This window comes from Temnothorax curvispinosus, unplaced genomic scaffold (assembly GCF_003070985.1).
Source record: "Temnothorax curvispinosus isolate PA1 unplaced genomic scaffold, ASM307098v1 QBEX01002956.1, whole genome shotgun sequence".
NCBI classification, from domain to species: domain Eukaryota; kingdom Metazoa; phylum Arthropoda; class Insecta; order Hymenoptera; family Formicidae; genus Temnothorax; species Temnothorax curvispinosus.
The window spans coordinates 56,881-79,958 of record NW_020212736.1 but is presented as its reverse complement, the minus strand read 5'-3'; the positions used below and the strand labels follow the sequence as shown (position 1 = coordinate 79,958).

Here is a 23,078-nt window from a genome sequence, read left to right as displayed (position 1 = left end):
CAAAGACCTAAGCTCGGATCGCATGGCTTTTGATTCTAATTGTTCGTTAATTAACTATGTTACAACTAACACAGAATTTTACTAAAAAATAAGAATGTATTATGTAAATTGTGGTAGAAGATAGTTACCGTAATCAAGAGACACGGTAGTGTCTCGCGCCAAGTACGCGCGAAGCGAGACGCACCGTGACTCTTTTATAACATTATACGAAAATATTCGTAACATTATAGATTAAAAAAAATCATATATTTTTTGTTCTCTATATATAAAAGATTACATTCCAAATTTACAGTATATACTATGATATGATGTAAACATTGTGCGTATATTTACATACATCTATATGTACAATAAATATATATTATAATATAAAAAGATAAAGAATTTTACTTTATATACCCCAAGGGGCCTTAAAGGGCGTTTTGAAGGGACGTACCCAACCTTAACCTCCAATTTTCATCCACTACCTTATTGTTTCCTCCTTTGGACCAACGGTTTAACGTCTCTTCCGAAAGACGGAGCCCAGTTTTCTCCGCATCTTGCACGGAAAGGCGCGGTTTTTTCGGAAAAAAACTTTTTCATGATTCATGGCTCTAGTGGACTCGAACCTGGTTCCTCAGATTACGAGTCTGGCGCTCTACCACTAGACCACACCGCCGCCCTATATATTATAATATATATTGTATATATTATAATACATATTAGTGAATAGCAATTACAAATGACATTTTAATCTAAAAAGCCGACTAATAAATGTATTAATATTGTAAATATGTTAGAAAAGGACAATAATAATTTATAAAGCTGCTTTTCAGAAATAGCAATTTGTCAAATTCGTATCCTTATCGCTAACAACCTTTCGCAGTTTTCCCCTTGCGCCAGTATTTATTTATTGGTTGCTTTGACATTTCATATTTATCAGGAGGAAGATAAATAAACCGTATATCACGAAAGCGGAATAAAGGGTATAAAAGCATAAACAGTTTCAGTTTTGTGTAATTTGGTACAATTTTAAATGTTATATACAAAGCATGATACATGCACAGAATAAATAAACTTCTATTGCCCTCGTTCTTCACCAAATAACGAACGTCAGTGCCCTCGTGTTAGTCCTGCGCTGCGCTTGTATGTTTGTCACTGTATTAGTGTAATATTGCCACATAGTTTTCTCAGATCAAGAGTCACTATTTTTAACATCTGTTAACTTTAACCGATCATTAACTTTTCAGAATAATCAATAGAAGTTGACTATTCTGAAAGTTAATGGTCGATTAGAGGTTAACAGACACTAGAAATCTCCCAAACACATTTTTGTAAGAACAAGAAAATGAAACATCAATCGGTACATCAATTTAAAACAGTAAAACTTTCATTTGGCATGACATGAGCGCTCTTATTTGCTCTTGACATGAGCGCTGAGCATCACACGTACGTTAGCATTTTCAAAATATAATCTAAAAATTGTAAACAAAATTTTGCAAAATAATCATACAAATATAGTCTAAAAAGTTGTAAATAAAAAATTAAAATGTTTTAGAGTCGCCACATCTATGTAATTGAAGAAATAAAGATGTGATTACAAATTAGCGCTCGCCTAACGAAGGTAATATAGAGGGATAAATATGAATCTATTTTTCTTCTATTATTACTTACAAAATACAGAATTATATCGAAAACAAAAGATTAAAAGCCAAAAATAAAAGTGTACTAACAGACACATATATATTGTTTCTTAAAGTCTTGATCTATCTGCGTCAAGTTCCTATCTGTTCTTTACTGTGCCACATATTTATATACGTTTTCATACGCGATTTTATAGAATATTCATCTCTCTCGACGCTACATAAATCTGCAGGATAGCTCCCAGAAGACACACGCGTCCAATTCGTCGCGTGTCAATATAAAACGACATTAAACTTAAAAAAGAGTATATTCTTATCGTTGCATATTTCTGTATTTATGTATTGTCATAAAATGATTTTCAAAAGAACTAACAGTGTTATTCTCAATTACATATCGTCCAATAAAAATCGTGTTTCAAATAAGCAGTGTTTGCTGCTATTAAATTTAAGTTATGCATGATCTTTCCAGAGTAAGAGAATCAAATTTAAACACCATAATTTTTTAGACAAATATTATCTAAAACCATCATCAAACTCATAAAGGCACATAGAAAAACTTAAGCAGTAAAACGTTAGCAGTAACAAAATCAACAGTTTGGATTTGCTATTACCACTTACGTTATGCCACTTAAGTTCTTGACTGTGATTGGCTGATTTGCTTACTGCTTAAGTTTTTCTATGTGCCATGACCCTAAAATATTCTTTACATTGTATTCAATCGTATGTTTATTCTTCATATTTCAAAATGTCAACATCGTTACATCTCCTTTGAGCATTTAATGTTGCGACCTTGACTTCCGGTGCGCTTTATGCCCACGCCACGCGAACTGTGGAAAGGGCAATTCCGATCAGATTAGCATCAGACTCGCTATCGCTGCACATAGACAAGAACTAGTAAACTGAGTCTATGATAAACTGGTGGTCGCGTTCTCTCGCTTCGATTATGGCACGAAGGGTCGTGAAGTGTTCAACTAGCTGTTGTTATTCCGTCGAAGAACTCCCGTCTAAATACCATCCATGTTTGCAAATCAATTACTACCAAGCAAGCCATACAGATACGCTTTCTCGGAAGACTGATGTTTTTTTTCCATTTAGGTACTTTGATACAAGTGCAAAATTAATTGAGTTAATTGAACAACTAATTGACCAAGAATTCAAACGGACGTTATCTTTACATACTGCAATATGCAATTAAATTAAAATTGTTAATAAAAAATTAATTTATATTTTTAAATTAATATCTGTAGGTACTTTATCAATTACTTACAGAAAATAGTAGTTTGGATAGTTAATAATATTTCGTGATCGCCCGTCGGGCAATTAGATCATTATCATGTAAAAAATACATTTTAATCAATACGATAATATTGTAATAAATCTTCTCTTATTCTGTTTTAGTGTTAATAATTTAATTCTAATTTGTACCTACATTTCAAAATTTAATAGCAGTTAACATACAGATATATACACTGGATATAATTATATTACGGTTTAAAAATTGTTATAAAATCAAATAAATTTTTAAGTAAAATAAATGGATTCTCTAATGACACAATATTGACAATACGTCACGTTTGTATTATGCAAGGTAGTATTTTAAAAGCGTATTAATTGAGAATTATTGCATTGCTTAATACGTATAATTATATGCTTTTACTATACGCATTACTGTGTACTCTTCTGAATTACAAGCCCAATCTTAATCCATATATCAAACACTTTCTGGCTCAATATGAGATTACTCCATACGAGCTTATTTTACCACATTATTTGGTTTTTATTTAAATAGCACAAATAAATTTATTCATCAATGGATGAAATGTCTTTATTAAACGATGCAAATTGTGTGCATTGTTGGTACTCAGATTTCCAGAAAACATTTCATATTTACTCGTAGATATCGTGTGCTTGAAAGAAAGCAGACCATTGAGAATCGGAGAGCAATTTGCAATTACAATGCCTTTCTTAAGTACCACAAAGCAATTCCATGAACCTCATCCTTGTAGCTCTTTCGATCTTTTCAAATGCATGATTGCACGATCTCGACTTGAGAAATTTGAATTGCAATAAGAAATTGAAGCAAGGAATGAAGATATTACGCTTTATTGTCCAGATTTATATATAACGTTTATATAGTCAAAATACTAAACCTCTTTATTGTTATATATGTTACTTTGTAAAATTCTTATTGGTGAATCTATAACTATGATGATAAATGTGTCTTTGGATAAACAATTGCATCTAAATAAATTTTTCTTAAGAAAATGATAAACGAAATAAAAGATTTATAGAAAAATTAATTCAAATTTAAATATCGAGACTACGGAATAGTTTATTCTATATATTTTAAACTTTTTATTATACAACAGTTAAGAATAAATTACATCATTATTTATGATTTGTACACGAGAGATTATCTTTTAATATTAATTCTAATATTAATATTAATGTTTTTGTAATCATTTGTTCTGCCAAACTGATTGAGTTATAACATCGACTGTCATAATACAAATTTTTTCATATTTAGAGAGGAAAGTACGATTCAACTTGTTACATCTTTTTGAAGATATCTACGGGATAAAGCTTTCTTTCCTGTACGCTAAAATTATACACACTTTCCTAAGTCGTAAACGATATACAAGATGCCCCGCTTTTACTTATCACGACCTTTTAACTCTCGGTGCGTTTTGATTAAGCTCAAAGTTACTCTTGAGAATCTTTCGAGAAAAGGGGATACAACTTTATATTATCTCAAATATAAATAACTTTCTTAAACATCAATTAGCAAAATATAAAAGTAAAACTTATTAAGAAAGTTTTATTAATAACATATATGTAGAACTGCAATTTGCAGGAACAATATATTGCCTCATAAATTTGCACAAATGCTAGATTTTTCTCACATAATAAATTAATGTTCAGTAATGTTATATTATATTTTTATAATTTCATATTTTGTTTGATTATAAATAATTGTATGACAAATATAAAATCTGTATGTCTATTTAATATTTTGCGTTTATAAAGGTCTCCGCACAATAAAAAATATAAGGAATAAGGAACAAATATTAGCGATTAGGACTAAAGAATCAAGAATAAAGTTAGATGCACGATAAAAAATACAGGAAACAAGAAATAACACAGACAATAGATTTTTAACCTATCGGAAGTCGTGTATTAATGCTACACCAGCTTTATTCCAGATTTCTTATTTCTAATTGCTAATATCTGTTTCTTGTTCCTTATATTTTTTATTGTGCGGGAGCCTTTTAATTAAGTAATACATATTTTAAATAAGACTTCTTTTCCTTGGAATTTTATTTAATATTTAATATAGAAGATTTAATAGGGCGGCGGTGTGGTCTAGTGGTAGAGCGCCAGACTCGTAATCTGAGGAACCAGGTTTGAGTCCACTAGAGCCATGAATCATGAAAAAGTTTTTTTCCGAAAAAACCGCGCCCCTCCGTGCAAAATGCGGAGAAAACTGGGCTCCGTCTTTCGGAAAAGACGTTAAACCGGACGTTGGTCCAAAGGAGGAAACAGTAAGGTAGTGGATGAATTGGAGGTTATAGGGTTGAGTACGTCCCTTCAAAACACTCTTTAAAGCCCCTTGGGGGCTTTATATAAAGTAAAATTCTTTATCCTTAATATAGAAGATTTAATGAAAAGTAATTAATTACAACAAGTTTAAAGTTTCTAGTTCTAAATATGTTTATAGCTACCATTAAAATTTTCTAAAATATTAACTTAAAATGTATTAGGATATAAAATTATATTACATTATATTATTGTATAAAAATATGTAAATTGTTATAATAAATTAAAGTTTTATAATTTTATGATATAATAATTATTATACATAATTATAAATTAAAATATTTAGGTGTTAATTAAATAATTCAATTAATTTATATCAGTAAACAAATAAATGGACTGCTTTATAATCGACGAATACAAAAGTCTTATTTTTTTAATTACGTTTCTGTGCTTAGGGAGCTAATTAAGTTCAAGCAATAACGGAGTGCTATTCAATTACCGTCGGATTAGCGTTCGGTTAACTGGCAATGAGAAAACTTGTCTGCTTAGGACGATTACCGCTTAAGAGCGTCCAAATTATATTTACCTCGAGCTTCGTAATCCACGATTTACCGTGAGTAAATTTCTAACGAGCTTCCAATCAGGATCTCATCTTGCTGCAGCATCTCCCCTGGTCACTTTACCTGTTGCGATACACGCGACTGAGAGTTTTAAAAATAAATACGATGGCAACATTCTTACCCATCATTTGTGCATTGTAATTCTGCAATGATAGTTTTAAATACGCAAAGAAAAATAATAATTTATTTTGAAGCATTCCCCAGCAATGACGTATTAATAACGACTTAATGACGTCTCTAACGTCAATAAAACGTCATTAAGACGTCTTTAGATAGACGTCATCCTGCTATCTGGGTTTTTACACACAAAAAATGAAGTTGCTTCAATTAAACGTCGATGTCACGAGCTGCCACAAGCATAAGTAGTTAATTCAATTGGATATTATTGGACCAAATATTTAAATTATTAAAACAATTATCTGATGTTTTTTGTTCATTAATATATTGATGTTGCATCAATAAATTTTATTTCAATAACACTGATGCTGTTGATACAAAAAATGATGCTGTTGATACAATATCACTTTTTTTCCGTGATATTTCACATATCTATATAATGGATATAATATTCTCTATAATATTCTTTGTGTATACTTTTCATTTTTTTCATATCTAGAGAAATTTTATTTTTTAAATTCAATTTCTTAACACAATTATCTACCAAGAAAAATCGTCTTTTAAGATTTTTCAAGATACAACTCGAATGTTTATTATCTGTTTTATGCCTTTATTTGTGTATTATGCCTCATGTAACCCAGAAATGTTGGGCATTTGCCGCGCGTCATAACAGCACCCCGCTTGTACTTCATCATACGGTGCGTTGAAATCTCCCTAGCATCACCGTTTTGTACTATAATCAGCTATATCTTTCACGTCAGACGCTCTTTTGTGTGAATACATTTCATAACACATCTAACTGTTAAGATATATATCACTGATAAAATGTTGAAACCACAATTGTTAAAGTTTACTGATTTCAGTTTGCATTTATAGGATAATGAAATGCCACGTTTCTGACTTTTATTATTATAAATATTAAAAATATAAATTATAAATAGGTTATAAAAATTTTTTGCTGCGACCAAACTGGCTAATATTTATTTAACATTGTGTATAATGAAGTGTTTTGCAAGCGTTAATTTATTGTACGCACTTGAGAAGGACCGGAATCTCGGTTGAAACGCGTTGTGCTTGCTAAATAAATATTAGCCAGTTTGGTCGCAGCAAAGGATTTTTGTAATTTCACTACTCACTGGCGAAGTAAAAGTATTGATATTATAAATAGGTCTTAAATTAAAACAAAAATTTCTATAGAAAGAAGAATATGTATACAATAACTAAATTACATTCAAAATTCAACTTTTTTGTAATAAAATTGCAAATAAATTTTAAGAATTTTAATGTATTTTATATAAATGCTGTCTTTTCAAATAAATAGCTTTCATCCTTTATTGTTAATATTTTTTCTGTACAAAATATTAGAGTTTTTTACATAGAAATTTTAATTTCTAACACGTCTTCTTCACTTTAAAAGTCGATATTATCTACAGGTTAATATAGCCACTCTCGGTCTCGCGGTGCCAACGCAAGTATTCACTTCTTTTTTTTCCTTGTTTCCTTCATTAACACGCAACAGTCACGCGAGCAATCCTACACATCGGCACATATGCAAATAAGAAACAAGTGCACATCATATTGCGGTCGAATGTGTGACAAGATGATATCATTACGAACGGACGTGATATGAAAGCACAAAGTTTTCCGGGTTCCAGAATTTATTTTACTAATCTACCCACGAGATACTGATGTACGCTGTGGGATACACGCAAAATAGATCAATGAGGTATTTCCGCTCCACCAGCGTCATGTTTGTCGACGTTGAAATTGCGAGTGCTTGACCGCCGCATATCTTGCATCGCGATGCAACCATATTCGTAGACGTAGCGGAATGCGCCGGTTTCTTAAAGTTATGGCCTCGACGAACGAAAACTTGGAGCGCTATAAGCTTTCCTACGAAAAGGTAGAAAGTAACGCGCGATTATATCCAACGGCTTGAACGCGAAGATCTAAATATGCAAAGTTGTTGCGTGTCGTGAAATACGCGAGAACTTTGAAATCGATAATGCGTCCTCCGCTTTTGTTTATCAAAGTACCAGAGCCACCACGGAAATTGCCTACTTTCTTGGGAGCGGTTGTTTCGACGATAACAGTCTAGCGAAAACTAAAGCAAAATGACAACGGAAGATTTTATACATATAAAACGATACATTTATCTGTGATGCATTTATGCCTCCCGAGAGTGTCGCTTATTTTATAAGTATTTTATCACACACTTTATGTAAAATATATAAATATTCTTGTTCATATAAAAATATATACATTTGATACACATACACGTGCGTGCACATTATATAATTACAATTAAATTATTATTACATGAATTACACGATATTGTGTTATACAACAATTCCTTCATCGAACATTCGAATAATATCGTTGCACACTGGTTTTGTAAAAAAATAGAAAAAATATAGCTTATTAAATTTTAATCACATTTTATCTGTACCTCTTAATTGCAAAATCTGCATTATTATTACATAAAATTCCATTCCAGAACGTTTAGTAACATTCCAAATGGTACAAAAAACTTTATAATTCCTGATGCATTATAAATGCCGTTTTGTTTTTTACATTTGTTGCAAAAAAGGCATGGCTTAGTTAAGATTATGTAAAATACGGATTATATTTAATAAAATAGAAATATAAAAATTTAATAAAATAAAAAATAATTCTGGATAATACATATTTATACATTAATAATAATTTAATAAAAAGTAATAATTTAAAAAAGCTTTTCTTATTTTCTACTACATGCAGAAACAATAAACTATTATATTTTTATTTAAATTAATTAATTAAATGTAACAAAGTTAGCATAGATATTTTTTTCCTGTAATTATTAGCGGAATATATCAAACGCAACTATATATTACTCAGTATATTACTCTATACTGTTAAAGCAACGCTTTCTGTCTTCGCGTTACTAATAATATCCTTTTTTTCATAATATCATTGTCATTCAATACGAGACAACTAATGTTATATTTTCTTATATTTGTCCCAAGAAAAACATATGCCCGCTTTTTCTTTTTCTTCTTCTCACGAGCGTGATTTATGAAATTTTCGTGCGAATCCTCTCAGGACCTACCTTCGTCACATCGTGAGATATTTATCTGACGGTTGTGTACCTTGTAAGAATATACAAACACCTAAACCGTATCTGGCCTACTGAGATTTTAAATGCACAAATGTTCTTTAAATTGTCTTGTCGCAGGGAGACGGACTTTATCTTCAGTATTCCCATCTGCGATCGCTGTATATTCGCTGATATTGAAGAAAGAGACAAACTCAATATACATGCACGAAACACTTGATAAACTACAATTTTTTATATCGACCTTTTTACAGATCAAGTAAAAATCTCAGAATAAAAGTGATACGCGCAAATACCGTAGCGATTTTGAAATCCACTTACTATCCGCTATCTCTTTAGTACGCTGTTCAATATAACATGCAACGTAAAGCAGCAGATGCGACATAATGTAATTGGAAAATAGCACGCTTCGTTGCGAATGACCGCGCCACAAATGTGACGCGTGAAATATCTCGCACAATTATTAATAATTATTTAACAATTGCGGTCAATGCAATAGGACTTACGTGTTTAATAGTTTATTGTAGAACACATACGTGTTCTATAATGCGGCAAATTAATTAAACAGAATTGTATGCATATCGAATTAAGTGATCATATACTTTATTCTACTTTGATTATTGCTTTACGTGCATTTGATAAATTTTGTTAATTTGTAATTTAAAATAACAACTAACCACATGCTTATTCTAAGTTAAAAATACAATCGATACTATAATAACAGATTTCAACGATTTGGTTTATTAAGTGGAATCTTTACGTGAAACGTTTTATCATTAAAAATCCTGTATAATATTGCTATAATATTGCTCAACTGTGCATATCTCCGTACGCAATGCAAAATGTGAAGCAGGCTCAACAAGTGTACTACTTATAGTTTTCCTTTGTTCCTCGGAGCCTGCTTAAACATCAAATTTTTTATGTCGCGCGATGTTTTACCGTTTCATACATTTTAAAATAGATATTAAAATTAACTCCGTTATGCCATTCGTTGAGAACATATGATTCATCGAACATGCAACTTTCTATTATTAAACATGCATTCCAAAAATTGCCTTAGAAAACGTATTAAACTGTAAAAATTTCATCTTAAAGCATATGTAATATATAATGGTATAAAATTCGCAACCATGGCACGGTTACAAATTAAATATCTTAGCAAAACACACAATTAAAATTCAAATTAAATTTCTCTATAATTTAATTCAATTTAAAATCACACGTTAAAAAAATAAAATTTATTATTTATAAAAATTATTTAAATGTATTTGCTAAATAATAATTTCTTTAATCTTTAATTTTTAATTTTCAATTTTAAGTAATTTAATTCAAGATTTTATAAAGAAATAAAAAAACTGAAGATATTATCCTAAATAAAAATAAAGGAAGCTTTGTTTTCGTAAAAAAAAAAATTTTTTTTGTTTTTCTGAACGTGTTCAGAATGTTCTAAAACGTCGAAAAATTGTAATTTTAAAAATATTGTTTTAGGAATTTTGCATGTAGATTTCTTTATCTTGATCGCAAATTAAAAATTGTGCAAATTAGAAATTTGCACTTGGCTTCTTCATAGAGGAAGTGATGTCTTAAGATGCTAATACGGCCCTTTGATTGGCTAATGACGCCTTAAGACTATACTTAAGACGATCTTGGATATAAGACCCGACTATGAATACCGGCCTTAAAAAATTATATATGAAATAAAAATAGAAAAGACTGAAGAATATAATAAAATTAAAAATAGACCGATATCTTAAAATTTGCGGAAGTTAGAACTATTATAAACATTTTTTTTTTAAATAGGGACTTTTGATTGCGTATAAAGCTGGGTTTAATCAACCAAATCTTAAAGAATTATATATGAAATAGGGGTAGAAAAGACTGAAGAATATAATAAAATTATAAATAGATTGATATCTCCAAATTTGCGGAAGTTAAAGCATAAACGAACATTTCTACAAAAATTCAAAATTTTATTAAAAAAGAACCGCTTTGCCGATCATTGCCAAATTCAATCCCAACCTTCCTTACATGATACTCTATCGATTAAAAAAAAGTGCACTCCAATACCTAAAAAATTAGGAAGTTAGAGCATTAACGGACAACAAAGCAAAAACTCAAAATTTTTTTAAAAAAGAACTCCTTGATTATTAGCAATTTTTATTAATTCTATTATATTCTTCAGTTTTTTCTACCCCTATTTCATATATAATTCGTTAAGATTTGGTTGATTAGTTCTGGAGTTGTAGAAATTTCGGTAAATTTGGCACATACACACACACATGCACACATACACACATACACACACACATACATACATACAGACATTTTTTAAAATTGCAATTTTTCGACGTCTTAGAACATTCTGAACACATTCAGAAAAACAAAAGAAAATTTTTTTTAACGAAAACAAAGCTTTCTCTATGAGGAAGCAAAAAAGATTGAAAGAGAAAGTATGATAGCGTAAAGTAATATATAGTATTTATACGATTGTAATTATGGTAATTATATGTATATGGTTATATATAATGGTATGGTAATTTATGTAATTATCGTCGCGCATTAAAATGCCATTATGCAAATTTCACAATAAAACAAAAAAAAATCTGATTTTGTAGAAGAAAATGTTTCATATACAATATGTTTATTAATCTTGTGCTTACGTAAAGTGACGGAGATTGTAGGACAAGAACATTAGCAAGCAAGTAGTACGAGCGTATATGTGTCAGACATACTGATTATACACGCGGCATCCAAAAACTAATTATTGCTTGACACGTAATTTTATATAATTGCAAGAATAATCTTTGCAAAAGAAACAACGATTAATTAATATCTTAATTTTATTACAGATGTTTCGCGATTCTCATCAAGTTCGGTATAAATTGCGTTATATCGCAACGGAAAATTTTAATTAATTGCCCATCTTTACGCTCAGAACGTGATTAGCATTTTCTGTACTTTTTAATCAGATTAATTAACTTGTACGAATCCATCCAATTAGCTATTGCTGTGACCAATTTGAAACATAACTGGAGATTATTGCATTGCAAAATATTCCCGCATGGCATGACAACAACATGACAGTCTATCGTAATATATTCACAACAAATGAAAATATTTAACGAATTTATTAGATAAAAACTAGCGAGTGGAAAGTAATATACCTCGAGAATTTTTATTATCTAATTGTCTCATAATTTGCTTTAACGGAATTTTAATTTTATGTCTTGTTACAGATGTATAATATCGAAGACTGAACACATGTGGATGACATCACGCGTCATCGAAAATTTTCGCTGAAAAGAGATTAATTGCAAATTGGGTCAGGAGTAGGTAGAAAGAATAATTTTGACAAAGAGTTTTAATGATATATAAAACCGATAAAATCTAGCATATTTGCACAAAGAAATAACCCCACAAAAACTTTCAGATGCAGAAAGGTACGTCGTATCAGGAGAAATCGACAAGGCATTTGTCATCGCTGAATAACTCAATACATTTGCGTTCGACAGCATAAAATTGCGAATTGGGCCTAGCTATATTCGAACAAATGGACAAATTTAATCTACAAACCTGCTGTAATACGTAGTGTTTACGCAAAATAAGCGGATACCGCAGTATATCCAACCAATGGATTTAACTTTGACATTTATTGATATTTTGCGTTCTGTGGTTATAAATATGATACATATAGCTAAGTAATCTCTTGTGCGCGCACGAGGAAATAGCAATTTGTAAATTTATCTGATGATAGACATATTTTTTGTTTTTTTGTTTTTTTGTTTCTTTTTTTAAATTTAATTAAGCTCAAATTTTCTATACAAAAGTTAGATTGAAGGTCCACGGAAATCAACGCTAATCCACGAATATAGGATAGATGTGGGTGTTTTGCAGCTCTTGTAACGAACGTTTCCCGCAATACCACACATCCGTGTCGGTTTGAACAGAGGATAATAAAAATGACAGTAAACCTCCCATATAACATGGATTTATATAACACGGACTTGTATAACATGACAGAAAAATTTCAATATTTGTTTGTTTTAAAGTAAAATAAAAAATAATATTTTATTGTTTTATTTTTAGTATTTATTTTAATTTTTTTATAATAAATCTTACAATTTTTATAAATATGTGTTTCTAATTAATGTTTATAAAGATATGCATACATAAATTATATATGTACATATAATCTTATGTGACTGTATAACATAGATTCATATAGCACGGGGATGCATCCCTCGTGTTATATGAGGATTTACTGTATTTTAAACAGAGGACACTCTGACATATTGTCCAATTATTAAATCTCTATTAAATGATTTAATTATAGAATGGCATTTGTTAAAATTAAATGTTGCGAGATAATCAAGCATCACGATACAAAAAGATGCGAATCATGATTCGATAAAACACTAATAGTAAACACTCTTTCACAAAAAATTACAATCTTGAATTGTTTATTAAATGTAAAAATATTTCCTTGTGTCACAATATTGTACAATATACCATTTTGTTTACTTGAACTGGAGTATGAAATAAAAGCAAATTAAAATTAAAAAGTCAATTTGCAACATCATGAAGATTTCGAACAAATCGCATTATACGAGGCAAAAGCTCGATACAAACATTTGCATATTGCTGGTATAAATTATAAATTTCGTACGTTAGCGGAAGTTTTGTTAAAGATTAAATAACGTAACATACAAACTTCGTTCGTAATAAACAGTAGAGACGCTGTAGCGCGCAACTTTAATATCCCTGAACTTCAATAAATTAATAAAATATGGTTTCAATATCTTAAATATAAAGATTATTATTAAGATATATTATTGAATCCAATTAAAATTTTAAAATTAAAGTAACGTAATTACGTACGAACATGTATTCAATTATTTTCTTAAAATAATGTGTTTAGTTAAATAAGATGGTCTAGCGTGTCTTGGATATATTATTGCATAAATAATAGCGAATCTACGATGATTCATAAATAATAACGAAATCTATGATTATTCTGACTCACCTATTTCTCCGAGGGAGTAGAACAATGTAATCAACTGATAAGACAATTCTCGACAATACACGAGAGAGACAAGTAGTCACTCTACGAATAATTTATTGTTATCGTGTAGCCATTTGTCATGTTGTCAAATTGTAAAAGTAAGATATATATAGCAGAAAGAAATCAGAAGATTCTACCAGTAAAGGTAAGGAAAGTAATCTCGATCGCGTAGAGCTATATCTACACGGTTTGCGTACATTCACTAATGTACATGTAGAACACATTAATTTCAAATTACAAAACACATAAAAGAAAAGAAAATAGGACACATTTGTCGATTTCGACTTTATTTTGTTGTACGTTACAAATGTCAAAATAATTTTAATAATAAAGATAATTCGCAATTGAGACTGAGCAGATATAAACATCAATTATAGCTTTAAAATAATAAATGTAATATAAAAATGATTTATGTGTTTTATATATATAACTGCTATAAAAATTTAATAATTTATATAGTAAAGACTATATATATGTATAAATGTATTAATTTTGCTATTCTCTATTTATTGGTCTCATGTATAATTTCTGCTATTTCTGTTGAATTAAATATTATTGATTTAGACTTATACACTGCTAAGTAAGCATGAATTCGTGTCGCGAGCATCTTTCAATCGAAAACCTTTGTCTAAGCTATAATATATGTATGTACGAATTATTAAAAACTAACAGTAAACAGAATTATAAAAATTAGAAAAAGGAGTTATACACCAAAGAGGGATACGCATATATCTATCTCTTTAATTAAAACAGTTTATTTCAATCCTTTTACATTTAAATAAACTATTTTTTAAATCAGAAATAAATATATATGTATAGAGAAGTGTAAGATGAATGTGTGCTTATTTTTTTATTTATATGTGTATATGCATTATATAGTAATATAAGCTCAATTAATATTTAATTAATATTATTAAGCAATCTTTATATTAAGATTTCTACGTATTAATTTGTAAAATTGCATATTATTCTTTATTATATTTTAGCAGAGTTAATTTTATTTAATTAAAATTAAATTATTTAATTTAAATTAGAAATAAAGTATAAGTTATAAAAATATTAGAATAGATTGCTGATTCAAGTAACCACTTAAATTTTAATCAACTAGCTTTTTTTCTACAAAATCTGAAATATACAGCAATTATAACAAGAGAAATAAACTCTATATGCCGGTTTGGAAATGCCCGCGTATTAATTCACGTATACGTAATGTAAACGTGACGATTCTCGTTTTGTTCATCGTTTCGCTATTCCTCCATATGCAATTTCGGAAACCAGTAAACAAGATTTTGAAATATTATTTCCGTTTTGGAAAGTTTAATCGGATGATAGAGTATTATAATGCGCTTAGGAATGCAAAGTTATTTTCATTCCATTGTTCGAGATACGCAATATGCGGTTATGGACTCGATGGACACGGATATCCCATGCCAAAATGAGGTGCTCAGATAATTTGATTTGTCAGTGATTATCATTAATAGCTTGTTATTCAAAATCTACCACTGGTGGGTATATATTGTAAAATATTATTTTATCAAGAAAGAAGAGAAAGAGAGAGAGAGAGATCAAGTGTTGTGCATTGAAAAATTTTAATATCGTAAAATTATACCATCCGAATTATTTTATGATTTAAAGGTAAAAAAAATAACTGTATACAAAGACTCTTGTAAGACTAAAAATTAGTTTACTTATAACATTTATAAGAGAGTATTTATTCTGTATACTTATATATACAGTATATATATGCAAAAAATAGTTTGTAAAGGGAACATTTAATTTATTATTAGACTATTTAATTAATCACAATCTTAATTAGGCTCAATCTTGATGAAGATTACTAATCTCTCATGAGTAGAAGTTCCGGAAATTGAGTCTATAATTCGCTATTCCCTTGCATTCCTTTTCTTATTCTTATCGTTCCCCAAGTTGTAATCTCTTTGGTAAGACTCTCTCAAAACTCATCCAATCGTCTTTTCGCGTGTCTCATTTTCTATGCAAATACTATAATCAGAGAATATATAGAAAATAATGTAATAGAACAACTAATGTCATTATTTTCTTTCTCGTCAAATCACATGCATATTGCAGTGATAATAATATATTAATTGATTTATATTTTATAATTTTACTTTAAAGTATTATTTGTCCTACTAATAATCCAGATATGAGATAAGAAAAAGAAGCAAAAGAGGAAGAGTTGTATGAGATTAATTCTGGAAACTATAAAATTCCATAAGATATAACTTTTGTATGCAGATATAATATTATAATATCTATAATTTTCTATAGTTACTTCATAGCATTGCAAAATAAAGAGACATTAATAGGTTATAGACCTTGATTTCTCAACTGAATTACGATCGAGTTGAAAATAACATTTGCCAATTTAGCCTCATGAATATGGAAATTTGCAAATTTCATTAGCGTTGCGGTTGATTACAGTTTGACATTATTTTAATAAATTTATTTTTACAACAGATCGGATAATTGATATTATTAATTTATTGGAGAATGTCATAGCAAAAGATTCTATATCAAATGTATTACTTCAGAGATTAACATTGTATACATTTTAAAGATAAGCATTCTGTACTTCTAGGAAACGTTTAATAATAAATTGTAATCTTAATTTGAAATTGTTCCTAATTTTAATTTAAAAAATTGTTAAACTATTCTAAATATTATATAAACAATCAGAAGTGATCTTTTTCCTCGCCAGTAATGATTAACAAAGGAGGCGGTTTAATTCAATCTAACTGGCCATTTATTAATATACAGGATGTTTCCAAATATGTGGGAAGCTTTGCAGTAATGGATTCAGGATATAAAAACAATAAAAAAAGTTTACATATACATGTGTCCTATTGGATCTTGTTGACGAGTTACAGTCATGTTTGTACTCCAGTAATGTGGAGCTGCTTAACGTTACAGATGCTCAAAATGGCCACATTCGATTTGTATTTGTAAACAATGCTCAATATCTCCGCAATATTTCCCGACCTTGTTGATTTCACACATTCTATTGATTGAGTTTACTCACTTCAGTTCGTTCTCTTGCTTCTATTAGAAGCACTTAATAATAATTTACTCAATAAAATGTATAAAATTGAAAAGTATATTCTGGAGATATATTGAGCAGTGTTTATAAATACAAACCAAAAATGACCATTTCGAGCACCTTCTATAAAGGTAAGCAGCTGTAAATTACTGAAGCACAAAAATGGCTATAACTCGAAAACAAGATCAAATAGGACATATGTTTATGTAAACTTTTTTCATTGTTTTTGTGTCCTGAATCTACCACCGCAATACTTCCCACATATTTAGAAACACCCTATATATTCTCAAACACATAACGTTTCGACAATGGTTTGCGGTCCTTATCAAGTGTATATATATATCAAGTGCACTCTTGATAAGGACCACAAACCATGGTCGAAACGTGTATTTGAGAATATATATTATTAAATAGCCAGTTGGGTCGAATTAAACCGTCTCCTTTGTTATATAAACAAATTGTGCCAAATATTTGCTAATGTAAAATATTTGCTGAAGATATGAAAAAACGTTATTTATTATTAAAATATTATTTCTCATCAAGTCGTGATTACTGCAATATTTGCAGGTCACACAGATCGCGAGCGCGATTGCCTAATCAAATAATTAAAACGATTGACCATAAGGGAACTGGGAATATATCATAGTCCGCACATTGCATAAGAATTAGCTGGATAATGAAACGTTTGAATAAATTATAAGTTTTCGCGCCGATTAATCTTCTGACTTAATTAGATTATCTGGAGGAATTATTGCAAGAGATTGCATTATACAAAACTTGCTAATTACTTTCATGATTTCTGCACACATGGGAATGCCCTTTGCCTGAGTAAATTATATACACGATCACTGTCAATTTAAACTTGTGGAACGGCCCCCAGCTAGGGACCTCGTTTCAACAACATATACTATATCTAAGTAAGTCAATAACGTAAACTAATTATACTCCTAACAATTAGAGACTGATACTTGACCAGCACAATATCAATATAAAACAATTATAATAATGTCATTTAATTCTCTAGGAAACTTTGGTTGTATTTCGATATTTACTGTCAGCAACTGTCAGTACTGAAAATCTATATATAGTATACACATGACGTAAAATATAGAAAAATACTTATTTATTTAATATAAAAAAGAACATTTCATCTCTCTTGTCGTTTTTTTAAGCACTCAAAAGTGCTTTTAATAGAATCAATCATCATACTCACACATAATTACGATCTAAACTAAATGAAGAATGTGCAAACTATATAGCTTTCGGGTATTTTTCTTGCGCGAAGTCCTGCGAAAAACATTGAAGAATCTTAATCCTTTGCACTCTGTAATAAATTCGCTATTTTATTTCAACAACTCGATAATTAAATAAAATCCTTTATTTTTAAAAACATTGAATTTCATTATAATACGTCGTCATGTTTAAAGATTTAATAACATAAAAAATACGTTAAACTTTTAGAAATATCCATGTCAAACATAGCTCCACATTTAAGTTACTGGAATAAAATGTGATATCAAGTATAGCTTGACTTCCGAGTAAAGGATTAACGCTACAATAGTGAAATCGAAATAACGATTATTCTGTCGCCAATATCCTGAAAGATTTCTCACGAAATCCCAGACAGAGGAAACTTCACCACGAGTAAAAATTTTCACCACGGAGAAATATCGTGGCTTGTACATGCGAGACCAGCGAGAGAGAGCGAGTTTAACCAACGATTTTCGAACCGATAAAAACATGAAAAAGGTCCGCGGAATGGACAAGCACGATGAAATTTAAAAAGTTGCTTCACGTCCCGGGGCATACTCCCACTCGACAGAAACTTCGGCACTTATACTCGCGTCCACGTCCCGTAGAGTTCAATAAATACGATGTTCGTCCGCTCGGAGCACATCGGCTAGTTATAGTGGATGACTGTGTTTCGCGCTAACGAGCGACGGGCAGCGGAGTTAGCTCGGTGACGTGAAGTATGTGCTTCATCGGCGTTGGTGTAAGCCGCATTTGAAACGGTCGCAGGAGAATAGGTAGGTATCGCTGTCGTAAAACATCGGGAATTAAGATTGTCTCCGCGCGAGATTCCCATTCTCTGAACTAAGCCACATTTAGGCTGACGTTTCTCAAAATTGCTTTTGATCGCCCCTCATGCCGTACAGAAAATAGAATTGGCCGGCATATGCCTCTTACAATTCAACACTCTTTCCGCATTTTTATTTTCTGCTTTTATAGAAATAAAGAAATGATTCTGCAAAAAATATTGTAAGTAATATTTGCGTGTTGCAAATGTTAGATAAGCAGCTTTTAGAACTGCTTTTTGCAGTTTACAGAATTAAGTTGGATTTGTAAAATTGGATTGTAAATACAAATAATAATATTTCAAATATTAAAAATTAAAAAATATAAAAAACTAAAACTAATAAATTACAATAATTATTAAATTGAAAACAAATAAAAACTTCTAAAAACTCGTAAATTAATTTTCTAAATTCTTACTTCCAAATAAATGTTTTTATTGTGAAATATGGAAAATGCAAGTTTCTAAAAAAATACCAGTCGAAAATATTTTGTTATTATCTTTTTGTCATCTAAAAGTCATACGTTAATTAAAAAACTGTATTTGCATTAAAATGTTACAGAATAGTTACAGCGGCTAGAAAGGCAGAAAATATTGATGTAGAAAACAGGAAATGGTATGTCAATGCGCAAGAAATCACAGAATGAAGAATAAAGGCCAGATATTAAATAAAAATATTTAATACATTGAAATCTCGTTGCTCGTATTTTGTTTTTAACCAATAATCCAAAGCAGTTGCATTCTTTCTTTTATCTTTTTTTTTTCTTTATGTTTAAAATATTATTAATAAATATAAATTTTAACAATAATTTTGTTAAATATATTTAATATTAGTGTTTTTTAAATTTAATGTTAAATATTTTTATAATCGAAATATTGTTAAACTGAAGTTTATGAACGGATGTTAATTATTTTCAGAAAAAAAATAATTTGAGTCAATTGTTATCAATGTATGCGCGGCAGAATTATTTAAAAAAATTGTTTAACCGTAAGAATTGTTTTAGTCTTTTTTTTTTATTTGCTATAACATATTGTTATTATACCTTTTATCACATGTTAAAGTTTGATAAAATATATAATTAAGGAACTTATGCGTTTTGCATTTTTGTTATGTGCATATCTTCCAACATAAAATAGTATAAAGCATTCAAACTTTGTCACGTAATGCTCTTAGTCTATAATATACTAAAGTAACGTTATTTGTACGTTGCATGACATGTATTAACAAATTGTAGTTAAATCGTAAAACTCGTATCAATGTTGAATAAACATAGTGCTTTTAATCAGTTTTATAAAAAAAAGAGAATCTGTTTTTATCATATAAGACTACACATATTACATTAGAAGCCTGTTGCTTCTATGATATAATCGAACATTGGCACGGAACTTGCCCGACGACCCTTGTCTGCGAACTAAACAACTGATGTTGGGTTAAATTTGCACAAAACTGAGTTAAGAGGATAATAGATTTCTGTCGTTACAACAAAGTATAGTTTGTACATACGTATAACTGAATATTTGAAAACAAAAGGCTCTTGCAGTTTATTCCATTCTTCAAAAATGACATAACTTAAATAATATTTATAATAATATAAATAATTTCTACCGAACTAATACAAGCTATTACCTCACAATTAGCAAAAAAAAAAAAACAGTTTATCCTTTCATTACAAAATGTAATAAAATATATGAAATAGAAATTGAAACGACATAATTTTCACAGTAGAAAGAGTGTTCAAATATTTTCTTTATAAACGTTTTAAGTAGATCTAAGCATTAAGATGTTATGCTAAAAGACTACAATTATATTTGCACATATATTAGTTTCAAAAGTTTTACTCGGATTAAATCATTTATATGTAAGGTATCTATCTTATATTTTATTAATCTTATTATTTTCTTTGTTCTATGACTTTTTTTACGTAACAGATAATTAACTATGACTTTCTTTACTTAACAGAAAGTTTACGTAACAGATAATTAACTTTTCGTGAAAGATCTTCAGGCAGTTTTGTCTTAATACGTACATTTTGTAAAGTTTATCAGTATAATGGCCAAATTTATAAGATACACGCAACGTATAATCATAAACTCTTGATCTGCGAAAAGCAGCCAAATTAAGGGCTTTAAGAAAGGTAGTATTAAATTCATGCTATACTCAATTGACTCTTGATCTTACGAAAAGGCTAACAAATTTACTCTATCATAATTTATGCAATAATGAAGATCATTATCTTTGCAATTCCTTGTTTTAAATTAATTCTGTTCTAAAGGAGATTGAAACCTTTTCTTTTTAACTCTAAAAGATATAATTTCCTATAACATAAATATGGTCACAACTACCAATAATTTAAGCATTTTTTTATATATCTGTAAAACAGAATATATTTTTTATTTGAACAATTTCTGTCTTTATTAAAATATAAGTCTTACCATTTTCAAGTACAAGTGAACATTATTTAGGTTGTCACAAGTTTAAGATTTATAAGAAGCACAATTTTTATATTTTTTTTTCACTTTTTAAGCCATAAATTGTAAATTTTATGAAAAAAATAAAAAGAAACGCTAGTAATTGATTAATTCTATAAACCATATTTTTAAAAAATTAATTATTATTAATTTTTAATCACTATAGCATTTCTTTTTATTCTTTTCATAAATCTTCTTCCATTTCTTATTAACAATTTCTTATTTACAATACACTAAAAAATGTATCTGCCAAATTAAAAATTAAAACTTACCTTTCGGAAGTAAGACCGGAGACTTCAAAAGACAGGGCGATGTAACAGTTAGATCAGAAGGAGCTTGACGATCCGTCTTCAAGTTCGGCAATCCTCAATATCTCAAAGTGAGAGACCTGCTCGGTATGGCGAATACCAGTCAACTGACTGAATCCAAAGCTCCGCGTGCTTGAAGTTATACGTAACGCTAGCGGCGCAGTGACGTCACGGGGCACAAAGACCAATCAGAGGGCTGAGCTTGCGCCTCGAACAGGGGTAGAACGGCCCCCACCGATCGGTTTAAAGAGAGCCTGCACCTGGACATGAACGGCGATCGTTTGTTCTCCTTTTATCGCGCGCGATCTCCCCTTTTTGCTCACTTCCTCAACCGCGTACTTCGCCCACGCGAAAAATGTTCAATTGTGACGTCGATGACGTGCCCTCGCACCCTGGTGAATGGGAAGGTGTTATAAGATCGCCGTTATTAAACGGATGGCGCGATATCGCGTTTGGTACGTATGACGAGTTCACTTACTTTGCTGACCAACCATGACCTCGCAGTTTACGCCTCGATTGGTAGTCATCGCTTGACTTGCCTAAAAAATGGGGCGAGTCGATACTCGTAACCCTTTCGCGAATTAAACAAACATGAATTAAAGATGCGTTCTGTTATTACCTTGTGTAATAAATGGTGGTTGATGTGGAACTAAAGCAATCAATGATTTATGTATAAAAACGTAAATTTTACACTCGAAAAAACTACTTTCTTCCATACTTTAACATAAGTCTTTTCTTTAAGCCTTCCGGACAAAAAAGAAAGATAAAATAATATTTTTTCTTTTTTTTTTTAAACAGTATTTATCTTTAACATTTGCAGTAAAAAAATGTCATTTGACCAGGAAGAGCTTTAAAAACTGGTTTTTATATTGTATATTGCAAATTCAAAATTTAAGAAATAAGTACTTGAATATACACAGTTTTCTTTTTTTCTTCTGCTAGCACAATTTAAGAATATAATGAAAAGCATAGTAAGCATAACATAAAACATATTTAAGATTACATTTCTTCACGTTTTAATTCACTTAGATTGCTTGCAAGCAAAAGATAAATGTCATTATATTTCAAAAGACATTCTAGAATATGTCCACGTAAAAACACATTTAACGTTATT

General features: G+C 29.8%; 1 protein-coding gene across 4 annotated transcripts in view; it reads right to left on the bottom strand.

The window, feature by feature from the left end:
- LOC112452109 (tachykinins) overlaps window positions 1-22,079 on the bottom strand; it is a 70,003-nt gene extending 47,924 nt beyond the window's left edge. For all 4 annotated transcript variants that reach the window (XM_025012165.1, XM_025012167.1, XM_025012166.1 and 1 more), the window contains exon 1: window positions 21,929-22,079. The gene's annotated coding sequence lies outside the window, so the exon portion shown is untranslated. The remainder of the gene's footprint in view (window positions 1-21,928) is intronic.
- Between the last annotated feature and the right edge of the window lie 999 nt (window positions 22,080-23,078).